The sequence below is a fragment of the Neopelma chrysocephalum genome, unplaced genomic scaffold (assembly GCF_003984885.1).
Source record: "Neopelma chrysocephalum unplaced genomic scaffold, ASM398488v2 Primary Assembly neopelma1_26, whole genome shotgun sequence".
NCBI lineage: Eukaryota > Metazoa > Chordata > Aves > Passeriformes > Pipridae > Neopelma > Neopelma chrysocephalum.
Genome location: NW_020897695.1, coordinates 19,766,817 through 19,794,031, shown reverse-complemented (window position 1 = coordinate 19,794,031; position 27,215 = coordinate 19,766,817).

Here is a 27,215-nt window from a genome sequence, read left to right as displayed (position 1 = left end):
ATTTTTCATGGCATAGCTCCTTTTTGTACTCTCCTTGGCACATGGTTTTGATCAAGGCTTAATTTGAGAATGTTTTGTGGTTAATGCTACAAAGAAAATCAGATTTATTTACTGCAATGGTCCTTTTTGGCCTTGAAATGGAAAAAAACTGTGGTGCACAGAAATTTTGAAGGACATGCTTCCCCGGCCTTGAGAGAGAAAATGAGAGAGGAAAGGAAAGGTCTCTAATCCCTTTCTCTTACGAATTACTTTCCTTCTACTCACCATATTTTCCATCATCATTATTCTTTCATGGATCTGCTTTCTCCAATACTTTAGTGTCATCTTTCATCCCTCAAATAAGCCCATTAGGCATGTTCAACTTCAAAAGCTAATAGGCAGAGGCGCAAAAAACCACTGACACAGACATGATCATTAATAATAAGCAATGGTGAGCACGATCTTATGCCTTTCCTCTTTAATTGCAGTTCATCAGCTGTATTAATGTATGTTGCTTAAACTCTATCCCACAAAATAATCCAGACTTAGGCAAACAGAAGCCCAGTCCTGGTTGATTTAGACAGGCTTCTAGTCACCTTCAAAGTCATAGTTTTCTACCAGATCCTCAGCCAGCAGTGGGGAACATGCAGTTACGAAGAGCAAAATATTGAAATGAAGATCAGCTCTTCATTTGGCATAAAAGGCTCTCAACTAAAGTACATAGTTTGTGCAAGAAATCCCCGAAATTAATCTATCCTCAGACAGGTTGCATGACTACACTGTTTCATGCTATTTTTTCGGACAAGATCACTATAAAGCATAAACCAAATGACACAGAAAATATTTAGGAAGAGAATACAGACCATGCCTCAGCTAGAAAGTTAACTTCTGTGGGGATGGAAAAGCTTGGAATAATAAAGACTGCTGGTTGTATTTAAAAGAAAAAAAAAAAGAGAAAAGGTTTATGGTACATTCATGTTTAAGTCCCTCTGAAACTTAGGCAATAAATAATTCTTGATTATTAAATGTAGAAATCAAGGAATGTATTAAAGGCTACATTCTTAGTTGGAGCAAATTAGTTTAGTTTTATGAATGTGAATTGATGTTTGCATAAGGCAAGGGCCAGAGTTTTATATTTTGTAGGTGTGTAATAGATTTGCCTATTTTCATTTTAAGGCTAACAATGGAATAATTTGAGGGAGAATCATGAACGGATCAAAGCAAAAACATAACATGGGATCTTGTACCAATGCTCTAGTTGCTCTGAAGTGTCAAGTTCTGAAAGTTCTCTTGGAAGATACAGTGAAACATTTCTGTCTATCACTTCATCTGTTTCAAGGATTTCCAAAAAATGTACCCCTGCATTCCAAAAACTCAGTTTTTTGTCCTGTATTGCTTAATTTCTTGGAATATTTTTGGTAAGTCTCTCATATAGTAAGACTGAGGAAATGAGCAGATAAAAAACAAAATCTATTTCTAAGGGGCTTAAACACCAAATTATTCTTAGGACCATGGAGGTGACAAAAACCAGTTTTTTTGATAGAATCTGTACAATTAGTTTCAAAACAATTCTAGTAATTTTATTGGCATAATAAACGGTCCAGGTATGGTATTTTCTCTCTCTCTTTATTTTTGGTTTTGTTTTGTTTTTAACTACCAAGATCCCCTATAAGGCAGTAGATACACATACAAGGAGATAAACTTGTCTGTCTAAGACCCTTGCCAGGCATTGTATTCAGATGCCTCTTCCCTCTACAATAATGAGGTGTTTCCTAATTTTTCACAGATTTGCAATTCATTTAAGATAGAAATTCCTGTTGAAAATGGGAAGCTGAGACACATACAGGTAAAGCCTGTAAAAGGTATTTAGAAGCTTAAATCCCCTTGAAATGAGTTATTTCACTGTGTAATCTTTCCGTTGATCTCTGATTGGCAGAAACAGAAGATGAATTCAAATGTTAGGATTTATTAATAACTATTGGCTCCAGCATCTTCCCATAAACTTGAGAAAAATCTTACTCGCAGCTGAAGGATGTTAAGCTCTGGGGTATTGTCATGTCACATCGTGGGACCCCAGCCCACCCTACATAGCTGCTCCTCCTCTACTGACCCTTCTAGCCAATTCCCCACTCTTCTGCTCTTCCTGCTCTTCAGGAGATGTAGAGCAAAGACTAAGAACAGCCATATCAAAGGGTAACACTTTTCAAATACTTTGTCATTTCAAAGTGGTAACAGTTTACAAATACTTTCCTTTCTTTTACACTCTGATTTTTGCACTCAAAAGTTGCAAACTATTGCCCCAAATTAAGACGACTCCAGCACCACTTAGAAGTAGTTACTTGACTAATTTTTATACTTCATAAAACTGCCCTACTTTAGGATATGCTTATATTTATTACAGAAATGCTTCAAATACAATAACACAAACAAACATAAATCAGACATGTAAGGCCTATCTATTATTGTTATTCATGCTCACTCCTCTTGACAAGACATCGCTGGACTCTTTCCCCACTCCAGGCATTGGAAGACCAAACACTGCATTAGGTTTTTCATCTGAAACATGCCTCTCATGAAAGTAAAGGCAGCAGGCAGGAGAGCAAAATGTGAGCAACATATACCCCTGCAAGTGTAGAAATCTTGTTCTGCTGACTGGTAAGTGAGGTAGATTTTATTTTTCTGCTAAGTAAAAAATTAATTAACTCTTCCATTATGTGAAAGAAATATATCTTTATGTCATTGTCAAAGTCAATTACTTGTAAACACTTGATCATGAATCCTATAGCAGGGTTTGTAAGGAAAAGAAGAATTTTTACTATCTAAAATTTCTAAGGCACCTTAAGAACTATGTTTTCCATTCTTGGTCTTTGGTCATAAATGCAAGCACAGCTTTATCACAAACAATGTAATAGGGATGAAAAAGAAACAATAGTCTTGCAAATTAATCCAACGATATATTGTTAAGAAGAAACAACGGAGGCTTTAACTTGACTTGGATTTAATCCTCACTAGTATCTTATTTGGTTTGGATGCAGTAAGAAGCAGGAGCAAGGGAACAAGGAGAGTGTTGGCAGGATTCTTATCATTATTCTCATTACAGATGGAAAAGTTCTGTTTTGAAGGTGGATATTCTGAGCATCAGTAGACAGCATATAACAAAGCCTGCTTTTCAGAGTCAGATCAAAGATGTTAACAGTAATTCCACTTTTTTCCATGGTATGCAAAAATCTTTGTATTTCTCTGAAATTTCAAATACATTACGCTAATCCATTTTAGGGAGGCTTATATTTCTCTGCTTAAAAGCTAATACAGGATAATTTTTCTACTTTTCTTTCATTATATTAACAATTTTAGAAACAAGGGGAAAATAATGGCAGTAAATACCATCCATGAAAGCTCAAATGACCAGGAAAAGTAGGGGTTTTTCCAATCATGTTCAGGCTTGTGGAAGTGAGTGTAAATCTATTTATTTCTATATAATCACTGTCAAACATGCCACACTTATAAAACTCAGAGCCTTATTTGAGACTCCTTAGGCCCAAGTAATTTTTAACAGCCTAGTATCAGTTTGAGAAACCTTGGCCTGAAGCAGTATGAGCTATTTAATCCTACAAACATCTCTGAGAGATGAATGGTCATGTGCAAGGTCTTCTGGCTTTAAGGAGGGGGAAAGTAGAGACAGAATATAAAACAACATGCTCATGGGCAGGTGGCAATTTAGAGCAGCAGACCACAATCCTTGTCCTGTGGATTTGAGCTAAGGGAGTTGACTTTGAGCTGTGGATTTGACTCCCAGCTAAGGGAGTTCCTTGGTCTTGCTTCATCATGTCACTTGTAAACTCAAGCAGTATGGGTTGGGAACAGGAACCACATCAATTAACCATACTGCAAAAGAATTAGAGGAGCTTATTTTAGCCCCTCTCTGAGTTGCAACTGGTTTACAACCGAGAAAACAAATGTGTGCATGTGAGGGCAAGAAGGACAATGTGGGAAGAAGGAGCTGGGATCAGAGGTGACAGAAGGGAACAGTTCAGATCGACATAACTTCCAAACTAAAGGTCTGAGCTGGCAGAGCCTGGAAGAGAGCATATAACTTCCTAACTTTTATTCCCAGAGGCTTGGGTGATACAGGTAATTTCTTATTTCTTCCAGTTTACTACCTGAGTTTCCTACTCAGTTCTTAAGATCACCCTCAAACATTAAAATTTCTCTTCTAGCTTTTCTGTACAAAATTTTTCTCATTTTCGCCAATAACATCCAAAGGAAGTCCAAAAAAGGTGACACAGAGCTCAAGAAAGAACAGCTATATAGAGAGAACAGAAAAACTGCCCTTTCATGTGACAATTTACATGTAGAAAATAGTACAGTGTTCATCACCTACAATTTGAACCAGGTCTCCAGAGTTTTTGAACTAACCAAGTAAACAGGGATCTTGACCAAATCTGGGCTGAATTTCAGGTGATCTCACTGCCTTGTCATGGGCTTCACACAAAGTTTACACATTTCAGTGTGGTCTGGATAGATACTATGAAGTTAGAAGTAAGTATGAACAGATGGATTTTATTTTGTTTGTAAGTTACAAAATATCTTAATGCATTAAAGTTATGAATTGTCCAAAGTGCATGCCATCTCACGAGCCTCAAACTCAGGTTTTTACGAAAGAAATGGTGCAACACTAATTACTATGATATTTGGATGGCCAGTTTTCTCATGATACAAAACACAAAAGTACCATCCAAAATTATCAAGTAAGTATGTGGCATTGCTTAGGATAGTCTTCCATATTTATACAGTGATAATAACAAAAAGGCCTCTGTTTACTAATAGTTATAAGGGTTACCATGAGTCTTTTGTAACCGAATAAATGTGAGATGATGACACATGAGATGCACACACCTAGTAAGTGCCATACATAGACTGAACAGACCAGCACTGCCTGGGCAAGAATCTGGCTAGGTGATACAAGCAAGCAGAGAGGTATAATAATGTTTTCATTTTTCTAATAGTTTCAAATGCAGACAACAAAATAATCCATCAAATGCCTACCAAGGGGGGACATAGCATAACTATCTTCAGATGGGACACGTCTGTTATAACCACAACTTAACACAGCCTAGATAATTAACACACGGTATGATCCTAGGACAGGGACGACACTTGTTCAACTGCTGAACTTCATTCATTGTCTTAATTAATCCCACGACTGAACAGGAAGAGAATGGTGTGTACTTTCATGTTGTTTTGAATCCATCTGTTTTCACCCTTTTGGTTAAAAAGCTCCCAAACCCTAATACAATGTTAGACAGTCATCTGAATTTGGATGTCTAACACATTAGAAGTTCTACTGCAGAGCAACATCTCTGCACTCTTCTTTCTGTTTTTCTCAATTTCATTTAGTTCAACCTTCTTGGAGAGATATAAGCAATTGTAGGATCTGAGAGAAATGACGTGAGGATGCAATAGTGAGTGTAATGCCATGCCTGGGATTGCTCAGACAGCTATTTGCAGCACACTGCAGACATGGAGCCACTGATATGAGCAAGACAAGCTGCAAGTCCTACCAAGGCAAAAAAAGATTCATGGAATTCTCTTGATTCTCCAGATAAACAAATTACTCTGCTTACGTGGACTGCCATGCCACGCTTTGCTGTTTCTGCAAGGGCAGCCATGGTTTTGGGGACTCCCTCTGACCCTATGTACTTAGGCAAATCCCTTAGTTTTCTTGGAGGACTTTATGGGCTCAACAAGGGAGGCAGAGAAGGTACTCCAAACCTCAAAATGGCCTTCAAGTAGCAGCTGGGAAATTGGAGCAGCAACCCAAATCAACCACATTGAGAGATTTGGGAAAAAGAGCTACTCCTTCAACAACTGACAAAGAAAAAGCAGATGAGACCACAGCAGTGAGAGCAAGGTGACCTGCAAATTTCTCATTCAAAAAATCCTCCAGAATGCACTTAAGTCTTTTGAACTACACTCCTTTGATGGTCATAAAGACGCTGCTGCATCTCAGTTTTCCATCACATTCCACAAGGTTTAAAAAATTATTACTATAGAAAGCTATTTATTTAATCCTTCTAACCTCTTCAAGTATATTTTCTGTGTTTGTTATTCAGTTCTGATCTTTAGATCTTTGGGATTAAATTCGTATTGTAGAAGAGCCTGGAGTGTTGCCTTTCAGTTGTATTTTATTGAAGGGGGAAAAAACCCCCAAGTTTAAATTACTGAAATAAATGTCAAATGACCCAAGCAGCAGTTCATCAAATTCACACCACAACAAGTCAGAGCAAGCTATGGATTTAGAAAGCATGAACCATGAGAACAATTACAACACAGATCCAGTGAAAACTCCAGAGTCCCTAAAGAATTGCACAGCTGTTTTAGGCGGTCTACATCTATCTTCCCTGGGTGCATGCTTTGATCATTTTCCCACAATGACATTTATTTCAGATTTTGTGAACCTCCTCCCTAATTCTTTGTTGCCTCGCTCCACGAAAGCCTGGTTTCTCCTTGTGCTCTATGCAAAGTGAGTCTGGGGTGGTTATAAAAAGTCACTGAATTGAAACAAGTTTACTGCCCATGGGACATTCACTTTGTATAAGAGTATGCAACTCTCTCTGTAGTTCTCGGAGGCAAAAAAATAGTGGGTCTTGCTGGGTGGTTTTCTGCTCTACCCCTCCCCTGCTTTTTTTTTTAAATCAATTTATAATACGGTTCATGGCCCAGCCTCACAAATAGCTTTACTGCTGCAACTCAGGGAGCAGCATGGAAAAGCTGTGGCCTTGGTGGTTAAAGTACAGAGCAGAGGAAACTGGGATCTGTCGAGTTACACGAAATTCCTTTTTAAACTATAAGGAATAAAAATATAACTATCTTGACTTTAGCATGAGCATATTCTGTAGGTTCAGATTCAGACTGTATATATTATATTGGCAAGAACTAAAAAAAATACCCAGTTCAAAAAAGCAATTCCTTGTTATGGCAGAAGAACAATTTCTCTGTACAAAAGGTCAATTTTTATAAGGCTACATGCACATAAGACTTATTTCAGTATCTGTTTGTGTGAAAGTTCAGGATAATCCATTGACAGTGTGAGGGGAAAGATGCTTGGTGAAGTTTATTCTCAGCTGTTCTGTGTTGGCAGTGGGCAAGTCCCCCTTGGCAAACCAATGACATCCAAGGCCATGCATTTTACCCCATATTTTGCAGGTAATCAATTACCAGCCCAGCTGACACAAGGTAACTCATTTAACTATGAAATACACCTTAGCTGACTCACTCCACTGTCTGATGTCACCAACCAACTAACACCTAAGCATAGCTACAGGGGAAAGAGGACATGGTGGTACTGGTGGTGATGTTCCCAGTCTCTTTTAAAGCAATAATTCAACAATCTGTAAATTTGTTTTTCACGTGAAAGAACCAGGTTCAAATCCTTCTCCATCAGAAGAGTTGGGAGACTGCACCTTCCCTGACACAGGGAAGTGTTTTAACCCAGACCAGAAAGTTTGGGGGGCACGTCCCTCACTCCTCTCTGCTCGAGAGGGTTAGATATGAATCAGATAGATGAAGTAATTATTGCAATTATTAATAAAAATGATCAAATACTTCTAAACCCAAAATTACTGCAGTTCTAGAAACAAACACACAACTCTTGGCCTGACAATGAAATTATACAACTTAAGTTTACCTGCTGTAACTGAAACAGTGGGCTCCAAGGCATGCACTTGTTCAGCAATCGCTTCTTTTTTTGCTGGAAGGGCTTAGATATTTGCTTTGAAGCTCAGCATGGAGCTAAGGGGAGCAGTTATCACTAACCACTGCATGGTCATGTACTCTTTTCTCATTTTCTCTAAATCCCCCTTACAAAATATTCCATTCACTTGTAAGCTGCAGCAAGATTTTGTGTGAATGCATGCTGCACTTTGAATACAGAGTAAGCAGTTAGGTTACTGTGTCAGTGTTTGCTTCTCATGAGACAGCTCTTACTGTGTTTTCAGAGTTTACTTCATCTATTTTCAAAAGCTTAATAACTATGGTAACAAGTTTTGTTTGTTTTGTTTTTACATAAAAAAAGATGCCAACAGTAAGCAACAAAGCAGTACGTAGCGTCCTAAATAGGAACCTCTGAACTATACAAAGTTTAGCTATTCAGTTTAGCTTGCTCTCCATCATAGGCTCTGTGAGGGGCACTATTCATCAGCAATGTTTTCATTTAGGACTCTGAATGTGTGTTAAAATTATCCCTGGCAGCTTGACTGGAAGAAGAGGCCTTTTAAAAACTGCACTAACAGATCAGATACTCAGTAAATGCGTGTGTGTTTTGACAATTGTAAAGCTGCTTGATTTAACTTCAAAACTAGCAGTCCTTCAAGAACTTGAAGGAGTCCTCTTTTTTTTTTCCCCCTCAAAAGTACAAGGATCTTGGGCGGCAATTATTAAAATCACAGAGCCTCGAGACACAGTAAAACAGCCCTGTTCTTCTTAAAATCCAGTCATTCTAGACAGCATAGAACAAAACCCATCCTCATCAACAGTAAGGATAAGGTAAGGAACAGTTCAGAAGCAGGAGAGAGCAGGAACACCTTTCAGCTGGACTTAAATCTCACATTCAGTCTGAAAGCTCCACCAGTACTAGTAGCCCCTCTGAGAACAAAGTAAGGCAGGCAGAGGACACCTTGAAAATGTCCAAAATGAGCAGCTCCACTGCAGTGCAGGCTGAATATGGACAGTCTCTCAGATGCATCCCAGCTCACAGACAGCCTGAAAGTCCAGAAACAATGCCTGCAGAGATGGGCGGTGTGAGAAAGACAAAAATATTTGCCTCCATGAAAAATACAGTGTTTCCTAGCCCACCTGCCACTTAGAAAGGGATGCAGGGAGCTGCTACTGCTGTCTTGGTTGCCCAGGAGGAAAAGAGAGAAATAACAGGACATGGAGATTGAGAACCATCCTGGAAAATCATAAAGATCATATTTTATGGTCATACAAGAGTATGAAATCATTGTGTGCAGAACCATAAGTTAATTTGGGTGACAACCCATCTGCTGCACTCCCCCCCTTCCTCCTGAAACACCTCTCAGCCTCAAAATGCCATACCTTTCAAAAAGGGATCTACATTGTCTTCTGGCTCCTGTGTTCTTGACAGCCCTATTTTCTCAGCTAGTGACAAGTGCACCTGGGCACATGCAGGGCCACGCCAGCAGGAAGCTTCTCTGGTACCTTCTCTTAGAGCTGCACAAGTCCCTGAGGAACAGTGAAGGTAGATTCATATTGACAGCAGTTCAAAAGAAGTTGGGAAGGGGATGGGGAACTAAGGCCTCCAACAATGCCACTGCAAGCACGAGAGGCCATCATAGAATCAGCCTTTTTATGAAATGCACACAGTTCCTTAAGGAGAACAAGCTGAGACTTCTTGATGCATTCATCACAACAATTTCCTAAACAGACTTATGTGGATTCACATGCAGGGAAGGAATGGTGGAAGAGATGCAAAACTCACAAACCTGGAAGCATATGGAAGTGGTGCAAGCGGAGGGAGAAACATGGATGTGTGGAGGGTGTTGTCTGATCCTCAAACACCACTGACTTGCTATTTATCCTCCAGTGCTATTTATCCAGTGAAGCTCTCTCTGGCAACCAGTAATGCTATGGCAAAATGAGATGCAGTAGAACATGATATCTTTTAGAGAATTTTTTTAAAAAGGGATTGAGAAAGCAATTGTAGTTCACAGACAAATTGTTCAGTCTTTTTTTTTTTTTTGTGAGACTGGGACATGGAGTGGTTTAGCTGAATTAGGGCTGTGTGATTTGCCCTTCAATGTTCCCCTGAAAAATTCTTATCGAGAACTGAACCTTACCATTTCTACTGGCCCAGCTCCTTCTGCTTTTCAGAAAGCAGTAATTGCACACAGCTTGTTTTACTTAGCTTCAGCTCTCCCCCTGGGAACCAATACTTCTCGTTTCAGTGAACAGAGCTGAAGCTGAGAAAATGAAGCCTATTGTTACTTGAGCTCAAGAGACAAAAGATGTTTGGAAGTTTTATAAATTTGGCTTAGAAGACAAGAATCTTTCCTATACTCACCATCCACTGGGACCAGCTGAGCTACAGGCTTATGCTTTGATAATATGGAAAAATATTCTTTTACGACTGCAAGGGCACCACCCTTCTCCAAACACCTCTGTCCATTGAGCAGAGCTCTTTGGCAGCTCCCTCGGTGCAATTACAGCCCATCTCAGGCACTGAATATACCATGAGTCCTGGATTTCCCCTAGATGTTCAGTTCAGACTGAGCATAAATGAGCCACAACTACATCTCATATGGGAAATAAGGCTTCTAACGAGCAGAGCAGAGAGGATCTGAAACAGTCATGCCACTGGGAGGACAGAATGCAAAAGGTTTAATTATTTTTAAGGCAGAGCTTGATTTAGCATTCCCTAGCATTAGAGGTAATAGCTGCCCACACAACCATGAGGTTACTGTTCATGGCATCACTTTTAGTCCCACAGTATAGTAAAGAATTTGCACAAAGCTAGTAACCCACTAGGCTAATGCACTGTACATTAAACTAACTAGCGCAGCTGTATCTCCATTTCTTAACCAGCTTTGCACATACTAGAGATTTGGAATACATAAATCTTCTTTATCCAGTGGAAAGATACCTGCATCTCACAGATTGCAAGATTCCTCAAGACATGCTAACAAGTTTGTCTTCCTTTTCCCAGAGAGGCATCATATATCTTTTGCTGCGAACATTTTTCTTTGTATAAGTTAAGCTACCACGAAGCTGCAGGACACCTTCTTCTTCCCTTCCACTTAAAAAGGCATCAGCTGAGCCTTCTCTCTTTGTAGTTCCTGCTCCCCTCATTTCTCATTTGTATACAGCTGATTATGATCCCGTGAGACTTACGGCTGGTGAAGGGCAGTATGGGTTAACCATCTTCAGAGACCAGGTCTTGCTATACTTCATCTAAGTGCAGGTTTGGGGTGGCCTGAATCCTGCTAAGTGTCCAGTTCCTCTTTTCCACAACCCTTTCCTGCTTGGGAAACTGCCATAAGGAGTTTCCCAAGAAAATGCCCAATCAGACCAAAGGTATTTTTCATTACTGACCTAGATCTTGTGCAAGAAATTCTCTAATCAGAAGCTGATTTAAAATACGGGATTGGGTTTAAAGTATTCTTGGTGCCTAATACTTATCTTTCTGGCTTGGTGTGAACCTACCACACAAATAAATGGTATTAGCAAAACCTAAAGGTGTCTTGAGTGCATTTGGACATAAAGTGTTAAAGGCTTAACTGTTTCTCACATTACTGTAAGTCATTCACCACTCACATTAGCCTCCTACAGAGAATACCAAACACTTGTGATCCACCTCTCTAGAGATGGATCTAACGTGGCCTTCTACCAAAGGTTTCAGATGCTGTATTCTACCTCATAAATACTCAATAAGTTTGATACACAATAATGTTTAGGAAGTTCATGTATCATAGCTAAATTGAAAGAATACACACCTTTATTAGCTCTAAAAATGGCACAGAAATAATGATCACACCAACACAAGCAAAATGTTGAAAATAGGTCCTAATATGACACTTCTACTGCAGGAAGGCATAGTTTAGAAAGCTTTTTACAATTGTAAGGGATTAAATTTTTCAAAACGCTGCTCAGAAAATACATACTGCCAAGAAATTCCTAACTCACAGATTTTAAAAACATTCATCTGCACATGGTAAAGTCTGGATTTCTGACAGCTCATATATCAGGTGATTCAAAGCTTTAGAGGTCTGCTTTGTAAGAATTGTTTTTGTTCCCTTTTTTGGCTTTATTATTTGGCTTCTTATTTGAGATCTGTGATTTTAAACAAGGCTTTCTTTCAAAACAAGACATATTTTCTGCTGGAATTCAAACAACGGTCCTACAGCGCTTCATGAATTATCGCCCTAGACAAATGTCAAAATTTATAGCAACTCAAAAGAAAATAGTGTCACTGTCTTCAGTTCAGGCTTACAAGCAATAAACTCCAAGACACTTATGTTAAAGAACCTGATCGTGTATTTTATATGGGATAGCAGAAATATTTATGAACCAGAACTCTAGAATACAGCATAAAAGTGTACTTCTGTTGTTTTTTATAGAGATGAGGAAAATGGGCAAGTGTGGATGAGAGCATTAAATTTATTTGCTATGAAGAATTCAGCAAAACTGAAATAGTTATGTTTTAGAGATTTTAAATTAAATGTCTTTAAAACACATATATGGGGTTTTTTGTAAAAAAAGTAAAATATTTAGGTTTTTGAAAGGAAAGTCCTTCCCAAGGAACCAAGACATAAATCTTTAGCAAAACAATTACTCACTAAAATTTTGGTTTCATCTTTTTTTTTTCTCTTCACTTATTTTGGGAGAATAACGCCCATGAGAAAAGTCAAACTGTAGTATTTGGTGGCTTTCATTATTATTCCATGTGTCCTTTAGCTTCAAGAGAGTATAAGCTATAGGATTAAAGTTATGTCACTGGACAAGCACATTTCCCCTGAAACCATTGAGATTTGTGTTGAAATTCAATAAAATGTTTTCCAGTATATGAATCAGAGCAGTGTACATGAGGAAATAAAAGCACTAACCTCACCCACTGACTTAAGTGAATTGCTTAGCATTTTTTAAAGTCTGGCTTCTGTTTTGTGGCCCAGAATTTTGACACCTAGTTTTAACATCCAGGCTTTAATTTCCATGGCTATATATTTGTACATTAGATTTTTGTTGTGAAGGTTTTGTATAGCTTTATACAGAAAATGATATCTTCAGTGTGACCACAAAATATTGTAGAAACTGAAGTTATATTTACCATTTTCAGACAGTGTAACCTCTGAGCATCACCACTGAAGATAAAGCTCTTCACAGTGAATTTCAGTGTAGCTACAAGCACAGCTTGGTCCACTCTCTCTTCAGGGGGCTGCAAAATGGCCCTGTGCGACATCTTCCCTGCAACACACTTGTAATTACTTTTTGGCCCTGATTTGGTCCTTTGAAACTAAGCAGATGGTCCTGCCACCCCACTGTCCCCTTCTTCATGAAAGACTGGTGTTGGCAAGTCAATCCTTTGTAGATGGAGCCTAAGAGAGGCACTCATAGCGACAGCTGTGGGACCAGCTAACCCTTGACTAATGGGGTATTTGTGATGGCTGTGGTTTCTAAAGACACTGACAGTCTTGGAACCACACTGACAGCCCTGGAGGGAGGTCTGGCATTTCACACACACTGTCCAGTACATAATTTTTGCATTTGGGGGTTATGCATGAAAGTACATGAGCTGGGCTCTCCCCTGCCATATTTTGAGCCTTCGTAGTGCCTGGCAGTGCAGGTGCATTCTCTCTCTATGCCTTAAAAAGAAACAAAACCAGAACACCAGGCTTGAAAGGCCAAAAGCAACAAAGCCACAGAGTTGAAAAGTGACTGTTAAATTAATGTTCTGGGATACTGTAATTTTGGGACAACAAAGTTTGTGAGCAGTATTCTTTCTTCTTGCTGCCAGGTCTCTGAACTGCCGACCAAGAGCCAAGTCCTTCTGTCTGGCCACCTGTCACGAGGTGCTGCAGGCTGAGTGATGGCCTCAGAAGAACTTGTTCACCATCACTGGTTTTGCAGATTTACCACATGGAGCTGGTTAGAGTTTGGTAGTCAGTGGCTTGCAAAAGAGCTGTTGACTGTTAGTAGCAGGAAAATGCATTTCTCATTATCAGACTCAGCAGGTAGGACAGAAAGCAGCTCTATCAAATTAGAAAATATTACTTTAACATAGGCAATATCTCAGAGAAGGACCTGTTCTTTAGGCTTTGTGTAAGGGCATTTTGATATGTGATGGAAACACAACCTGGAGGTCTCTCATCTATAAGCAACCTGTTGCCAAGCCTCATTTTCTGATCTCAGGGACCTAACATTTGACATCTACTAGATCATTTGTTTTTAGCATTGTACTGAGATAATGGCCTTGTTCTAATGGGGAACCTGACCTCTGAAACCCTGCCCGTCTATAGACACTCATCTTGACCTACTTTGTACAGTCAACACAGCATGGCTGTGCAGAGTCGGCAAATAAAACTTCATACATTCCAAATACTATTTATACGGAGACTAAATCAGGCCTGTCTCATCTCTCACCTGACAGCCACTTGGCTCAGGATGCTAGTCAAGTGAGTTCTCCTAATCTGTCAGACACCGAATCACCAAAATAATCTCTTTCTTAACAGAACTAAGCTTAAACTAAACATAGTTTGTAAGTTATTCTTCAATATCTGTTATTTAGCAAATGCTTTTCTATTGGTTTACTTTTTCTTCATGGCTTTCTGCTGCCCACTCACAACTCTTGGCACTTCTAAAATTAGCACCCTCTGTGCTTCTCTAGAATAATGAGTAAGTTTTCAGAACAAGTGTTCAGTTAATCATCTTTCCAGTGTTATTCTTTCTGTTTCTATCCTTCCACACAGATCAGTATGCAGCCTACACAACTACTATGTAACTTTCAGGGGAGCAGGAGTAGGGAACTGAAGCGTTTTACTAAGATTTACTGGAAAATAAGAGACAATTTTTTTGCTTATGAGATGCAATTTTCTTGCAATTAGAATAAAGCCCTAGTTTTGTGATATTCAGGGGTCCTTCTCTAAAAGCTCTGAAAACTACAGTTATCCAGACTGTCCTGAAATTCTTATTATCTTCTAGGGTGATAGGGATGAGAGGTGTATGCTGAGTGATTTGCTTTTGTGGTCTTTGAGCCACATACACATATAGCTTCCCTCTACCCAGAGAAGAGCTTTTGTAAGGTTTTTAGGTTTGAACAGACCTTTCTGAAATCAGACTTCAGCTCTGAACTTGTTCAGACAGTCCTATTGGCTTGACACCTCTTCCCAGGCTTGTTACATCCTCTCTTTCTCGTGAAGGAAAATTGATATGAGTAATTAAGTGTTTAAAACAAAGAATCCAGAACATATCTCCCTAAACAGGCACCTGCTCATCACTCACGAGAGGGACGGATTACCTGACACATACAAAGACTGCTCTGCTAACCTTTATCCTTACAGTTTTGCATGTGAGCTGGTACCTCAAGGGGGCATGCAAAACCTCTTGAATCTGACCTACATCCAACCTGTGTCACTCCAGATTTCACTCTTGGCGGGAAGTGAAACAAACAAACAAATGAAAAAAGCACAGTGCTGCCATCTGCTTCATTTTATGAAATGAAAAATATGAATTAAGGTTGCCGAAAAGCCAAAAAGTTGCTCAACCCATTGTTAAAAAAAAATAAAGTAGATACGTGGATGTTTGCTGGAAGGGACAGGAGATCAATGTACATGGGAGCCAGGAAAGGATTTGGAAGAGCAGATGAGAGAAGAAAAGTACCCCATGGCTGACATGATCAAGTCAGCAGTACAAATTATGAGAGCTAAGGTATTTCCTGAATATTTACATCCTGTGTAACAAGGCCGCTGATGTTCCTGGATGGACAAGGGCCATGGCTCAGTAGGTTGGAGCACAGCAGGTCCCAGATGCCTGGGCCAGGAAACTGCTCATTTTGGTCTACCCAAAAAGAAGATGTGCCATCACTTGCATTTGCAGTAGCAGACACTAAGACATCAATAGTATTTCACTTGGGAATATCTTAGATGAAAGGGCTGGGTCAAGGGGATGGGAAGTGGAAATGGTGGCTGACGGAGAAGGAGAGAGATACACCTCTCACTTGTTTCTGTAACTCTGGAATAAAACAGCTAAGACTTTGAGATACAGCCCAGGATTGTGATTCCTCTTGGTAAGTTACAAGTGGCACACACTGAGTGCTTTAAAAGACAGCTACAATCTCCATTTAATGTCAAAGGGTAAGGGATAGAGAGGAAGAAGCAGATAAAACAGTGCAATTTCTAACTGTAGTAGGGACCCCTGGTGGCCTAGTGGTTAGGATGCAGCACTCTCACCACTGCGACCCAGGTTTGATTCCAGGTCCCCTGGGCAGATGGAGCTCGTTAGCCCTGTGAGGCCATCCATCTATGAGAAGGTCACTCTAAACAAACCTACGTCCTGAGGACCTCACTGCCATTGTCCAAGCTTGCTTGGCCCCGGCAGATGAACCTTAGGATTAAAGGGTGGGCTCAGTTCAGCGCAAGCTGTGTCTCACCTAAAAAATCCATTGCGCAGGCTTGAAAGGTAAAAGACCTTTCCCAAAATCTTCGTTCGCGAAGGCTGGCCGTTATTATAGTGTCTTAGCCACATAAACTTATTTTCAAATATTCAATTTGACCATTCCCCCATGGCCAGAAGTTTGCTTAGAGCTATCGCTGCCGCCACCTTTGTTCCATAGCACAGCAAGGAGGTATACTGGGGCTCCTTCACAGGCACCCAGGGCTGTTTGTTCATATGTGGCCAGGTGAGACAGCAGGGCTCTCCCATCTGGCACAGAAACATGGCCCAGCCACACCTTATCTTATCTAAACTGTACTTCCTTATAAGTACAGCTGTCTTCTGACTAATATGATGGGTACAAGCCAGCCACTCAATGCAGCCAGAAAGTTATCACTGGCTACTGCTGGCTGCAGGGAAAGGGCAGCAGTAGGCTTCAATATACTAGATGAGTGCTACAATTTTGTTATGTCTGGGTTTTTGGAGAATTCTTACTGAAAGACGTAACTCTTCCACTACTCCAGAGGTGAGAGGTTTGCTGAACAGTCTGTTTCAGAAGGCAAACACTGTGGGATAACTTCATTTCACTGTTAATAAAGTTTACTCTTAAGGAGCAAAGCTCTGAGGTGGCAAGCCCAAGCTGCAATGGCAGCTGTACTCCTCGAGCCCCCAGGAGAGATTGTCTCTGCCAGCTCTTCCTTGGCTTCAGAGGCCTCACTTTACTAGCAGAAAATCACACCTACTTTGCCAGTTTCCAGAGTCGGTTATTTTTCTCTACTGCACCAGTTGTATCCTCCGTGACACAAAAACACAGGTGAAAGTTAGCTTCTATTTTCCATGTTCTTTATTGATTGCGTATACATGTGATGGAAAAATAAGCACTGCCCATGGGAGCACTGACTGAATCCCACAACAGAGTCTTGCCGGCATACATATGTGAACTGCAGGTTGGCTCACACTGAAGGCTGCTTTCAGCAATTCCTTCCGTCATATTGTTTACAGGTCTGTTTGTGCATTTTGTGTAACAGGCTGTGTTAGCAACTACTGCTTAGGATTCTCAACATATGTCTGATTTAAGGAGACAGAAACCAACGCAAAAGAAGCCAGAATTGGCAGCAAAAACTATTGATACTACTTGCACTTACTGACAGTGAGACCCACTGTTGCTTCTTCTGCTGCACAGAAGAAAATTCACACAGGTAAATCCAAGAACAATCAAAGAACAAGGAGAAACTGAATTTTCTTCTGGACTGATCAGGAACTATTGTCCAAAACTAAAACGTTTCACTTCCTATATCCCCCTCACCCCAGCTATAATAAATGTTTTATGAGAATGCTTAGAACTCGGCCAGATTCAAGTGCTACATGAAGTCTTAGACCAGTTTATAATTTTCCCATATAGTTCTTTATTAGGGGTCTTGAACTGAAATGCTTGTGCTCCCTGGCTTTTCATTTATACCTCACTTCAAAACTTCTTAATTACAAAATTATTAAAATCTGAAGATTTGAATTTTGCTGCATTTGAAAATAATGAAAAAATAATTATGTATCAAGTAATGAAAGATTGGTCCTTAGACTCTTGGCCACTGAAGAAGTACATGGTGTTCATTCTGGCATTGAGTCTTAAGTATTTTACATTGTTCTGAGTTTGGTGTAAGCAGCTCTCTCAGAAAACCTAGTGGGAAGAAATAACGGAGGCAGTCAGCATAAGATGCTGTTGATGAAACCAGCGTTAACAGTGGAGTTTGTGAAGCTGAAGAGCAAAACTCTGCACTGCTATCTTGGTCCAACTGACCCCAAACCCACTGGAGATAAAAATGTCTGCAGAAGGGGACTTCTCTATAGCTTGAACCTCTGATCTGTTCCTGCTAAGGGTACCCTTCAGAGCCATTTTCACCAGACATGGCTCCCATACACTGTCACTGCAAAGAAAGATACATCTCCCACGTGGATAACATGAAGATGGGGATTACAATTTCTTTCCTATACATCCACCCAATTCTGATGACAAAGGCAACCATGATCAGAAGAGGCAGGCTATCATTAAAACTTAGTATGAAAACAGATAGAACTAATGGTTCCTATTTTGGCTGATGCTTTAGAAAAATTAGATCCACTAAAGAATTTCTTCTTCCAGAGTGGAAAGCTGAGAAGTCTCTTGGGTGACCTTTTTTTGCCCCCTAGCCTCAAACAAAAGTCAGAATTTAAAACCCGAAGCCATGATTTGCTTACATTTAATGTAAAGACCTTTCTGAGATTTTCAGAGAACTCTGTCTTACAGTTCTCTGCTTTACAGTGAGAAATTTAACAATTCCCAGGATTATGAAAATAGAAGGAATTTGCCGAGTTGCGTCATATCCAAATGATAATGGAATCATTTCAGTTCAAGGGAGTAAATTTTTCCATTTTAGTGTCTTCTTTAGGACACCCCACCCTTTTCTACAGACTTGCCAAAATCTCATTCCTTCCATCTGAGCTGCTCTAAGAAAAAATTGGAAGTAACTATTTTCCTCTGTAAAAGCTGACTCGGGAGAAAACATTATCCTTTTGAACACAGTATACAGCATGCTATCTTATCAGCTGGACAAAAATGTCTTGGAGGCACTTTCTTTGTTCAGTACAGTTACAGCGATCTTGAAGACTGCTCAATCACTGGCAGGCTGTTTCTTTTCAGAAGGATTTCACTATCTGCCTTCTGTTTGATCCCACACTACTTTATATGTGGACATTTCTGCATGTCCAGCCAACACACCTAGACACAGAAGGCTCTATCTCTAGGAACTGTCATGGTGATGAGATGAAAAAAGACTAATAGTGAATTTTATTCCACTGTTGCAACAACACAATACAGAAAGCAGGGCCCATTCTGAAAGTACTCTTAAAACTGCCATTCACTCTGGCTTCTTCTTTAGAAACATATCTGGCTACTAAGCCCCAGATCTCTTCCTTTCAGGGAAGCTGAAGTCACCACTACAAGATTTAATACACACACTTGGAAGAAGTAATTGCCTTGTCAATCCGTATAACCAGATCTTTGGAAACAGATTTTAGTTGTGGTGCCTTTTCCTTCCCTTTTCTCTTCTGCAAGCCCTGTAGAAGCAACATGTGCAGTGCCTGACTATGAACACTTGGGCAGCCTAAGTCACAGCGTCTCCATTCCCACCTTCTTCTCCAGAAAAGGTTTCAAGATGTGCAGCCTGACTCTGTGCAGAATTATTTTTCCACATACTGCCATAAGAGCCTTTACTGCCTTTCCAAGGACAAAGCTGATGGTGGCCATCTAAAACATGTTAAACAAATTAGCTCATCTGATATCTGTCACTGGAGAAAGTGGTGCCTGAAAAAATAACCTGCTTCTCAGATGTACAAAGCAGTGCACACCTGCTTTCAGCATCAGCTGGAGCCTTGGGGCACAGGGGCCTCAGAAAATTAGGGCATTTATGGGGACTCAGAGGGCAGCAAAAAATATTTGCAAAGAGCAGCCAAGATTCCAACACTTAGTATGGGCAATGTTGAGGCTTGTTCAGCTTCCTATAAACATTACAAGTGCTACAAAATGTCTGGAAGGGCTTTTTGCTTGGTTTATTTTCAGAAAGAGGGAGAAAGAAAGAAAGAAGGAGGAGTAGTGAAGAGCATGGATATTTGTTGGCACTTGTTTTCAGCTATTAACTGAACCAATTTCAGTAAAATTCCCTGTTATCTCACAACAAGTGAGACTAGAGATATTGGCCACTCACACAATTTGTCAGGACCCAACTTAAAAATGGCAAGTGTTTGACTAAGCCTCGTATTAAAGCTGCTTTAAACGTATATTCTGCTGTTTGTAAATGCTTAGTAACCTAAAAAAATATGTACCATTCTGAAATCGACACTTACTTATGCAAATTCCTTGATAGGCAAAGAGAGATTAATATTTCTATGCAAGGGATTTGTACCCAGATATGGAAGTGTGTCTGCTTTGGATTGCCACCCTGTCCCCCACTGTGGTGTGCAGTCACTGCATGACATGTTTCTTGAGCCCTCACCCACATAAACACACAAGCATTTTATAATGCTACAACCAAGCAACAACCTATGTAAGAAGAATAGGAACATGGGTTAGTTGCAATATTGGCATGTTTGCTCTTGAATCTCCATTTCCATGAATGCCTGTAAAACAGACTAATAAGACCTTAAATTTGCCAGGCTGTCTCTATGATTCAGATAGATCATAGCTCCCACCTGCACCCCCCCTCCTCTGCTGCAGTTTGGCTGCCATCTCTGTCCCCGGGAAAAAACTGGTCACACAGATTCCTGTTGGGAATGATGGTCATCTGTTCCTCTCCTCCCAGCTACTGAAATCTCCTCCTAGTTCCAAAGCCATGTCAAATTCAGGCTACCCTTCATGATCTGTGATTTTGTGATTTACATATCATGTAGGTGCTCTTCACACACGAATGACTTTCCTTTTACATTCAGCAAAATTCATAGGCTAAAACCTTGCCCTTTTCCTCCACAAAGGGGCAAAGCAGATCTGAGTACTCAGCGACTGGGGCAAGTGGAAGAAGGGGCTGAGGGAGAGCGAAAGAGGAAACGCTTTACCATTCTTCTCTCATGTTGAGGTATCTGCCTGATGTAGGGAAATATCCAGCCACAGGAAAAATTAGGAGAGACTGTTAATGGATTTTTTTCTGTTGTTGCAAATTTTGTGTGCAATTTAACTAATGCATAAAGCAAGACCACTCTTAAAACTGCCATTAGGCCTAGCACCTTCACAAGAAACGTGTCTGGCTACTAAGACTCAGGCCTCTTCCCTTCAGGGAATAATGCACATTTTTGAAAGAAGGTATTTTCTTGTGCACAGTCTCATGTCTGTGGTTATCTGGTCTTGTTAGTTCACTGAGAATCAAGTGTGTTCAGAATGGACATTAAATTTTTTGTTTTCCTTTTCTAATATAATAGGTGACTATCTTATTAGCACAGCCTAAAGGCAGAACAGGATGTTTAACAGCCTGGTACCTTCCCTCAGGATTTGCCTAGCTGATGATGTGCCCACTTTGACAAGCCCTGCTCTGCCAGCTCACCCCTACCATCTCCAACTATCCTGCTCACAGGCCTTTCCAAGCCTGAAGTGCCAATATAAACACCGGGGTGTGTACTTGGTTTACTTCTCCTGGTGTTTGGAAGAGGAAAAAACATCACGCTGTGGACTAGACACAAACCAAAATTCATTGTTTTTTCAGCTCTTTGTTTGTTTTTAATCAAAAACGGGTTTTCATTTCAGGAAAGCATCTGGAAATATTGTTTCCAAAGAAATTGCTTTTAGACTAAACTTTGAATGACAAGCTTCTGAATGAAGTGAGCTTTTCTAGCAATTTATAAGCGAACTGCCAGCAGATAGTAAAATATATTGCTCCGCTATAATTAGAACAACACAGAATTACACAATAAAGTTAGAGGTCTTAGGGCTATACCTTACTTTAGTTTGGAAGGATCTTCCATCAGAAGAAAACTGTTTGAGTGCGAAGCTGACTGAGGGAGTACTGATAAACCCATGCTACATTCAGAGTCTAACAGTGTCTACACAGCCTTGCCAAACAGAAAATTCAACACAAAATGGAAAGGAGTTTATAGTCTCTAAGGCCTGTGTCAGTACTAGTGAGGTTAAACCAGACAGACAGCTGCTACAGATATGAGCAGCAGTACCCAAAACCCCAAGGTTCAGTTGGACAATAACCACAAGTCAATCTGACCTGCCTAGCTATTCCTAAAATGCCATCAACTCAGTATGGGGATACCAATGTCATCATGATGTTACAGGGCAATCGATTCAGCCTTTGGTAATCAACAGAGAGTGCCATTATACAAAATTCATAGACCAAAGCAAAATCCATAATGTATAACAGGAACATAGTTACTGACGTCACCATGCAGGTTAATCTAAGTCTTGTGTGTGGTAAGGCTCTGCATCTTTCCAATCAAGACATTACTCATGACTGTTTTCTTTCCAAGTAGTTCATCTGTATGAACCACCTCTGACAAGTGTTTTTGCTTGCTCATTCTTTTTCTCCCACAAAAGGCTTTTGCCAACTGATTTTAAAAGAAAATGCCTTTCAGGGATCTGCAGCGCAGCATTTTGGGTCTGCTTGAGCCTAGTGGCTCAGTTCCCCCTTGGCATTTGCTTGGCTGGAGGCAGATGGCAGCGGGGCTCTCGGGCAGCCGGCAAGCAGATGACAGGCTCAGGGTGCGCTGTCTGCTCCAGCACGCTGCGCAGCAGCCAGGCTGAGCTCCTCAGAGTCAAGCCTCCTGTGGCATTTTGAGGTTTGCTCTAAATCTGGGAAGAAAGTAATCAGACTGTAGCTGGCTGTGGTGTGTCTTCAACCTTAGAAATTATTAATTCAGGAATAAGACCTTAATGCAGTCACTCCCAGCAACCTATCCAGTATCCAGTTCTTTTTTAAATGCTCCAACATCAGATATCAACAGAATCCAATCTTGCATTAAAAAATATATACTTTTAATATTCAGAGAAGCTAAGAAACTCAAAGCTACCATCTGCAAATCAAGTTGTAAAAGGTACCAAGCCACTAATTGTATTTTGTGCTGGTTTATATCCCAAACTGTGTCAAATCACAAGACCTTTAGATATGCAAGAGCAGGGATGACCCCACTCCGGAGTGGCATGGGAGTTGGTTGCAACAGAGGGATTTTAAATTTAAGTTTCCCAGAAGTTTGGGGATTGTGAAGATTACATGTTGCTTTGGAATCATCTTTCCCTTGTCTGAGGCGTTCAGACCGGTGCCCCAACCAGACACCACATGCTGCTTGTTCCCTGTGGTAGACCTTTCACACTAGGCAGTTTGCAGAAAAACAGAATGTATTTGCTGGACCTTTACACATACATTAATTCTTGGCCAAACTTAAAGGAAAATCAAAACAGTCCTTTCAGGGATAAAATCTTAAACCATTGAAAAAGGGGAATTCTAATAAAATAGATGATTTAATAAATATCAGCAAATTGCCCATAGCTAGGCCATAAAACTGTCATGGCAAAAAGTCCAGTGTGAAGATCTTAGTCTCTGAGTCAAAAGCATTGGTGTTTCACATCAGCCTCAGAAACACAATGCATAGCTCAGTCTGTGGCGATAGAAGGATCAGTCACTTCCAGGTGAGGATATAAAGCATCCTCAGCCTGTCCTCCACAGGGGAGAGGGAGACAGAGCCCACTCAGAAACAACGGCAAGGGAGGAATGCAGTAAAAGATACCCTGCTGTGAAAGTGGTTTGTTTGCTCAATAGTCTTGTGAAAGATGGCATACTATATAGCTGTTGGGATGTCATACTTGGTCTTCTACAGCCAGTGGGGATTTAACCTTTAGATCTTCAGCTGCTCCCTGGTACAGCAGTCTTTGTCCTCAGTAACCTCACCAGCCATGACACTCCTCATCCAACAAACATTTGGAAATTCCAGGCTGATTTCTCAAGACCTCCTAAAAAGTCACTGAAGCAATATCCCCGAGTCAGAGATAATCACAAATGCCTTCCTGCCTGCAGAAAGGAGTTTTTTAACTCAGTCACAACATAGTTCATGTAACTTGGCTACTGGTGGGAGCAACAGGAAGGGATAGTCAACCTATGTAGTGGTTTATTGTGGAAAGGAGAAGAAACTGTTGTAATCTATCCTAGAAAATTTACACTGCTCAAGAGGAGTCCTATGCATGAACAAAATCCTATCGGTAAGCTCTGGCATGTCACGCACTTTCACCTTTGTCAGACAGGAGAAAAGTGCAAGACTGGATCTTTCTGTCTGATAGGTGAGATGCTACAACGTGCTAGCTAAGGAATATGCTCAACTTGACTCCCCTGGATTCATTGAGCAGAGATGAATCCACACTGTAAATCTGACTCCATCCCAGCCAGGATGATTTAATTCCTTTAGAGCTTGCTGATATTTCTGCTTTTTGTCTCTTGGAGAGTGTCACACTTTCAAGTTCCAGGCAGAAGCTTCTCCGAATCTTATCAATATTTCCACCTTTTTGCTGGTAAATTTAAACAACAATATCTTCCCACGTGTCTTGGTGCAAGGAAAACTGAGTATTTGGTTGCTCGTCCTTCCAGCTCTGCTCTTACACAGCTGAACATGTGCAGTCATTGCAGATCCAAACACCATTTCAACACATACATGCTTCCCAGGTTCCAAAGCAATTCATAGTGGGGCTCAGGACAGGCCTGTGAAAGCTTGCCAATGCTCAGGTAGAAGTTAAATACATTGAATAATGTTCCTTTAGGGTGCTTTGAATGGTTTTGATTAGAACTGCCTAAGCTAAAAGGATCTTTCCTTTAACTTTTGTACACTGCTACTTCCTCAGTAGAGATTCAGAACAGATTTTCCACATATAGATGCCTATGTTTGTATTGGAAAGTATCTTCTACATGGCTAAGAGGCGCAGATGTAGCTGGCATTGTTTTCATTTCCAAGCTGTTAAATACATCAGGCTCTAGACAAAAAAAAGATTGGTGCTTTGCAACCTGGGTGTAAAAATAATCAAATGTCATATTCATAAGAAAGTCGAAGTAACATCCAAGTCTGAACTCATGCTGCAAATTATACTTGAGACTTCATGGTGTTGGGATCCCTATGATGAGTTCCTTACTGGTAGGCCAAGGGCTGACTGTAAAGTTCGTTTGTGCCAGGATTTATCAGCTCCCAAATAGCCTTGCTGGCCATCATGGAGAAACTAAATTGCACCGGGGGAAAGTTGAGGAGATGAGGAAGGATGGCTGGTGTGGCAGAGCAGCTAAGCAAGAAATCTCAAAACTATCAAATCCAGACAGCCAAAGTGGCAGAATCTGTGCAAAATGGCATTGATTCAGAAAGGGAGATAAAGTACAATAATACTTTGTTCTAGGTAACATACATGTAAGGCCCACTAACTGTCCATCTGTCCATCCAGTCTAGAATTCAGCCTTCATTTTGGATGTAAAAAGAGATGTTTTCTACCATCCAAAAATATTTTGCCCAGTCCAGAATTCAGGAAATCCTGTCATATAACACTTAGGAGATGGATGTCAGCCTGACCTTTAGGAAGCCAAATTAACACAAGTCATATCACTCAGAGGTTTTTTAAAGCAAAATTAGCAACACGGAATCCTGTGGAGTGACCTGCCAGAGCAGCACGTGTTTGTTTTACAGCCTGACCTTCTGGCAAGAGAACTGTAAACAAATTCAGACAATTTCACTGGCATTAGCACTCAGCTTCTCTTATCCTGTGTCACTTCTCACAAGCTGAGTAAAATAATTTCATACACAATGGAAAACTGAAATTTTTCTTCCCTGTGACTTTTCCCCATAATATAAATCTACTATGTGCCTAAAAATCAATAGGGAGCAAAAGTTATTTGAAGTCAGATTCAATTTTTTTTCTATTCAGGGCAAATTATTTATCAATCAGGAAAAAAAAAATAAAGGCCTATTAAGTGGGTTTCTCCTGAACTCATTTTTACTATAATCACACATGGCATGCTAGAGAATTGCCAAAACTAGACAGGTAAACAAATGCACAGAGCTTTCAGAAGACAGTGCAAAGCTGAGGCATAAAGAACAGAGAAGTCAGGGATACAATACCAACTCTCCCAGAAGAGCCTTAGTAATGAAGGTGATAGGATTAAAGAGAAGAGGACGAAGCATCTTAAGGCTTGGTTTTTACCCTCCCTCTCCCCCAGACTTTCCCAGGGGAAGGCTTTTGAAAGTTTGAACATGCTCAGACCTTAGGGGACAGAATTAGGAATCTAATCTGGCATCCTGTTTCAGGGACTATCTATGATCTATTGAGCTGACATGAATGGCCTCACACATTATATCTTACAGTAATATTATTGCAGCTGTGAAGAATCCCAGTGTCTGTATTTCTGGCTGATTACAGATGGACATCATGCCCTGGATATAACCTTCTGGTATGGCATGTAGTAAACTACAAATCTACCATGACACTCAGGAACAGACTTTCAAATCAAGTGTTGGTTTTAATTGCTCAACACCCAATGATACTGATAGGAATATGGCAGTTAAAGGAGAATATAAAGCTCTGAAAACATGCCAGTCCTCAAGTACTTGCTATGTCAAAATCATCCCATTATACTGAATCCAGAATTGGCATGTATGACCAAAGCTAGTTAGGCCCATACACTTTACTGCAATTTAATCCAAGTGATGACTGCAGTCTAGCCCATAGGTTTTCCATATAAAACATATTCAAAAGATAGCTCTTATCTCTTCCTCTGACATGTCTAACAGCAAAGCTAGACATGACAGATAAAAAATATGCATTTGTCTCACTAAAATATACCCAGATACAATTATAACCTAGTTTCCTATACTATGCAATTAGCTGGAAGAAAATGGTCTTTATTTTTACTATTATCTTAGGACCTACTCTGGGCACCACATTTATCACAAGCACTATTTTAAATGATGCAGAGACATAATGTTAGCATAATTTTGGTGAATACTTAACAACAATACCAAGAACTAGCAGTTACATGCTTTTTTTTCCCCACGCTGTTAGCTCACAGATTGATTTTCTTCTCCTGCTTTGACTTCTTTCCATTAATAAATATTAACAATTTTGAGCCACTGGGAAAGTTGATTGAAAAAAAAAATCAGTATCCCTTAATGACTGCTTTGTTAGAATTGATAACCTCTCAGAGTGCAATTAAGCAAGCTTCAGACATGTAATGAATAACCAAGGAAGCTGAGAAGACCCAGAGTGTTCAAACACAGAGAGTAGAAAGCTCATTGTTTGTCTCTGTTGCCTTTCTCATCAACGTAATTAAATGTTTCCCTCATTTGTCCCCGAGAAAGATTACTTTCTCAGAGAAAAACAGGGAAGAAGAAAAGCATGTCTGTACTCTTATATCTTTCATATGCCTGTCACGTGAGCAGCTTAAAAAGCACTACCTAGAAACGTTTTGGGTTTTTTTCACTGTACTTCTGACATCATCATTCTGGTGCCGAAACAGAAAGACACTGTGCTTGCACACTTCATGTGCCTGAAATGAAGGGGTCCACTGGGCAACCAGGGTGAAGGACAGGCATCA